At 35.7% G+C, this 5354-nt stretch overlaps 1 non-coding gene across 1 annotated transcript; it reads right to left on the reverse strand.

Annotated features, from left to right (window-relative positions):
* Window positions 1-230: 230 nt before the first annotated feature.
* LOC113787909 (small nucleolar RNA R71) lies at window positions 231-336 on the reverse strand. The gene has a single exon (XR_003474428.1). It is a non-coding gene; the product is annotated as a small nucleolar RNA R71 (small nucleolar RNA).
* Between the last annotated feature and the right edge of the window lie 5018 nt (window positions 337-5354).

The raw sequence follows: 5354 nt of genomic DNA on the forward strand, positions 1-5354 counted from the left end.
GTAAACATAACGAAGACCCCAATAGACATATCACAAACTTCTTTGAACTATGTGAAACAATAAAGGTTCATGTTTGCTCTAAAGAAGGCAAGATATTGAGACTACTTCCGTTTTCATTGAAAGATGATTCTAAGAAGTGGCTTAATTCTTTACCCTTCGGTAGCATCACCACATGGGGTGACCTTGAAGATACGTTCTTGGAACAATACTTCCCCCCAACTATGTTCGTTAGAAAAAGACAATAGATTTCTGGTTACAAACAAAAAGAAGGAGAATCTCTTCGTGACACTTACTGGAGGTTCAAGAGTTTACTAGCAGGATGCCCCAATCATGCTTATGACGACACTGCTCAAATACTAATACTTTTGTAATGGTTTGAAGTCATTACTAGAATTATGTTGGATGCTACAACAGGTGGTTCTTTGAATTACAAAACCGCATCAGAAGCATGAAAAATAGACAAATAATATTGTATGATAAAGGTGGTGGGTCAAAAAGTGGTATGCTGGAATTGAATGTTATGGATGTTGGGTTGGCTCAAGGGAAGCTGCTCTCAAAACAGATAGAAGATATTATCGTCGCTGATATAAAGAAAGGGGTGACAGCTCTAAATATACAACCCCAAGTGGCCCCTGTCAAATTATTGAAACATACTTGTTGTGACTTTTGTTGGGGAGCACATAAAAATGGAGCTTGTGAAGTACCAGATGAGGATGATATAGAAGAACCAAAAGAAATGAACTTTATTGGTAACAATGCGAAGTAGAATAATCTCTACTCTAGTACGTACAATCGAGGTTGGAGAAATCATCTAAATTTTTCATGGGAAGATCAACAGGGAGGATCTCAAGGTCAACAAGGAGCTCAAGAAAATCAAGCTCCACCTCAAAAAGCTGCTTGGGAAAGTGCTATTGAGAAGTTAGTAACAAGCACAAGTTCTTTCATTAAAGAGTCAAGAGCCATCCAGAAAAATCACTCAACCTCAATAAAGAATCTGGAGACTCAACTAGGTCAACTTCCTCAACAAATAGCACAAAGATCGCCCATAAATTTGCCTATTGACACAATCCTGAATCTGCAAAATAATGCCAATGTCACGACAACAAGGAGTGACAAGGTAAGTGAATCAGTACCACCTAAAGCCAAAAAAAGTGGGAGTACTTCAACTTCAACCCACTCGGAGGAAATGGTCACCTTGACATTAGTTAAGGATCATCACTCTTGAAAAGGAGGAAGAACTTGTGGTGCAGAAAAAAGAGGCCCTGCCAAAGCCCGAAATTCGACTTCCATTCTCTCAAAGATTAAGAAAGGAAGAAACTGAAAAAATAATTTGGTAAGTTTCTTGACGTTTTTAAAAAATTTCAAATTAACATTCCTTTTGCAGAAGAACTAGAGTAGATGGCGGCTTACCCCAAGTTCATGAAGGAGGTTATGTTAAAGAAATAAAAAATTGATAGTGAAACAATGATGCTTACCGAAGAGTTCAATGCTATTCTACAAAGGAAGCTGCCACCTAAGCTCAAAGATCTTGGAAGCTTCTCTAATCCTTGCGCTATTGGGGATAAATCTTTTGGAAAAACCCTATCTGATCTTGGGGCTAGTGTGAGTCTTATGCCCTTTTCCATATACAAAAGGTTAGGCATTGGAAGAGTCTAAGACACACAACTAATGTTACATTTTGCGGATCGTTCAAAGAAACACCCATATGGGGTGGTGGAAGATGTGTTGGTCAAAGTAGATAAGTTTATTTTTCCAGTGGATTTTGTGGTACTAGACATGGAGGAAGAAAATGATATCCCCTTGATCTTGGGGAGACCATTCTTAGCAATAGGGAGAGCTATGATTGATGTGGCGGATGACACATTTACCTTTAAGGTAAATGAGGAAACAATTACATTCAATATTCTAAAAGCCATATAACATTCAAACGAAAGAGAAGGGTGAAACCGAATTGAGATTTTCAATTCGATAGTCGATGAAGAAGTTGAACATCAATGATCTATTCTTCCGTTAGAAAGAGTGGTATGCCTATCCCAGGATGTTGTTAAAGATAGTGAAGATCCAAGAGTAAAAGATTTTTTATTCATGTTAGAAACATCACAATCCCATTCCCTACGCTTCCATACTACATGGGAGGAGTTGAAAGGGAATGAAGACGATTATGTAGAGAAAAAGAAAGAGATGCCACTGGTGAAACTCAACCAATTGCCACCTCACTTGAAATATATATCCCTTGGTGAGAAAGATGATGTGTTCACTGTGTCCTATAATACAACTTGACAATGGTTGAGGCATCAAACTAACAACTTTAAGGAAGCGCTTTGTGGGAGGCAACCCATAGGTAGAGGTAACTTTTATTTTTGCAATATTATTTTATTTATTTGAATTTGTTTCTTTTTAATTATGTGTAAACATGCACTATGATGAAGAATTTTTAACAACTTGAAGCTAGTCTTAAACTATTTGTTTCATATTTTGAAATTTAAACTATGTTTCTTTGCTCATATCATTGCTCAATTTGATAAGTTTTACTAATGCATGCATTGTTGATTACTCGTTGGTTGTCAAAGTCTCACTTGCCATTTCTTTTTTTATAAAAAAAAAACTAAATAAATTTTGTAGTGGCATGTTTGACATCATTTATATAGTTCATAATTTCTCTTATTATCCTAGTTGTGAGCTTTTGGACCTAAAGACTTTAATTCTTTGTTGGGTGATTTTTCAGACATGTGTTATCCGTTCATAACTTGCACTAATTCTGACTTGCATCACTTGTGACTTTAATCAAATCACCTTACTTAGAGTTAGGTATAAAAAAAATAAAAATTATTGTCTTCGTAAGGTTCTAAGTTTGAGGTTGCTCATGGGATAGCAACCTTCTAAGTTTTGGATGGCGGTTCTCACGAAAAGGAAAAAAATAGTTTTAACACATTGATAAATAACATCTTCTTATTTCTTCTGTCAATGATTGAGAATGTCCACCATAAAATATGGAAGAAAAAAAATATAATAAAAGAGGGAGAATAATTTGAAAATGTATGCCTAACTTCAAGTAGTAAAGCCTACTATCCCAAAATGTCATATACTTACCTAAGCCTCATTACAACCCGAAAGTCCTCCAAAGGTGTATGTGTTTGTTGCATTGTGATCGCTAACTAGAGTTTTTTTTCAAGCCTATGGTAGTGTGATGCAGGTTCTAGGATTTGAGTGAAAAATTCATAACCCTTGCTAAACACTTGAGAGAAATTTGGGTGAGATTGTGTGAAGAGAGAGTTTAACTTGATGAATGAAAGTTAAAGTACAAATTGTGTTGTTTTTATTTGTAAGCAACCATGGAGCATGATGAATGTTTGGTAGTAGCTAGAACATTGAGAATTGAATTTGATTTGATTTGATAAATTGAGTTTAAGTTTGTTATTAACTGTACCAAATCTGAAATTTATTGTTGCTTGCAAACAAACAACAAATTAAGTTTGGGGTTGTGATAACTATTCATCATATGCATATTTTTCATTGTTTTTAGTCTTATTTATCTTTAATTATTAGTTAATTTAAGAAGTTGTTTGAAATATTTTGTTGATTTTAGTTCTTTGATTTAATGAAATGTTTTTGCTCTTATTTCCTTGATTAAGTAGAGATTTTTCGTAGTTTTGCGTTGTTTCTTTGTTTTAGTGCAGTGCTGAATTTTTGTGAGAAATCAACATGACCTATATGAAGTATTTCAGCCATATTTGGAGTTGTAGATGTCCCATTGGAGTCAAATCCAAGTAAAAATGAAAGATATGATCCAACACTTCGAATACAAAATATTCGACCAACTCAACCATACTCATGCAAAAATTTCATTATTGTCCCTATTGATGAATTTGAGTCCCACTGAAAACTATTGATGAAAATACTTAACAAGGCCCATGTCACTCACGACATCACCTTGGACAAATTGGAGGCATCATAAATAAGATCATTGCCAACAACCACCTAACCTTCAGAGATGCTGAGTTATTGGCCGAAGGAAATGGGCATAATTAAGGACTACACATACCAATAATGTGCCTCAACCATATGATATCGAGGGTCCACATTGACAATGGCTCCTTACTGAATGTCATATCAAAATCTACATTAGAAAAACTACCTTGTGATGACATGTATTAGACCAACCCCAATGGTTGTTAGAACTTTCGATGGGAGTCGCAAAGAAGTGATGGGAGAGATCGAACTCTTAGTTCAAATAGGCTTGATCACATTTGAAATCACATTCCACATGGTGGATATTGTACTCGTGTATAGTTGCTTGTTGGGAAAATCATGGATCCATTCTACCGGTGTAGTGCCATCAACCCTACATCAAAAGTTAAAGCATTTGGTAAATGACCAATTGGTAATCGTGTCAGGAGAAAAATACTTGTTTGTGAGTAAGTTGTCCACCACACCTTCTGTTGAGATGACTAAAGAAGCTCTAAAGACCACCTTCCAAATACTAGAAATCATGGACACCGCTTATGTCGAGATGAAACCTACAGAGCCACATATGTTAAACACTGCTATTATGGTGGCTAAATTCATGTTGAGCAAAGGACACCCACCATCCATGGTACGATTTGGGGAAGGATGAAGAAGGGCTCAAAGAACTAGTGGAACTTCATAAGAATAGAGATAATTGGGGTTTAGGCTACAAACCTACTAGGGCTGAGAAACGAAGATTGGTCAAAGGGAAAAAAGAAAAAATATTAGCTCTAATTGAAAATCGAGAGCCTAGAACCGAAAGGGAGATGACAGAGTTTCCAAAGTGCAAGACCAACAAGTGAGATCTATATTGCAGCAGAGGGAGATGACATTTTCTGTTGACGATGCTAATTGGATTCGTCCATGTGGTGCATGAGTAGAAATCAAGAATTGGAAAATAGTCAACTCGCTTGTAATATTTAATGCAATTCCCATGTAATTCGAAAAGCATTACTACACTTACTAAGACCTCCAGGTGTTTCATTATATTTAGGATGGACACAATTTTGTCGGCACCATCTTAAAGAAAGAAATGTATCACAAACTAATCCAACTCCTACATGAATACAAATATGTTTTTGCCTAGTCATATCAGGATATGTATGGATTGGATACTAGCATAGTGGAGCAAAATTTGCCATTAAAACTTGATTTCTCTCCAAACAAATAAAAATTTAGGAGATGGAAGTCTGATATGTCATTAAACATCAGGGAATAAGTAAAATAACAATTTGATGCAGGGTTCCTCTTTGTGGGATATTATCCCCAATCGATAGCCAATACCGTACTAGTGTTGAAAAATGATGGTAAAATGATAATGTGTGTCAACTATAGGGACATTAAAAAAA

This window comes from Cicer arietinum, chromosome 7 (genome assembly GCF_000331145.2).
Source record: "Cicer arietinum cultivar CDC Frontier isolate Library 1 chromosome 7, Cicar.CDCFrontier_v2.0, whole genome shotgun sequence".
Lineage (NCBI taxonomy): Eukaryota > Viridiplantae > Streptophyta > Magnoliopsida > Fabales > Fabaceae > Cicer > Cicer arietinum.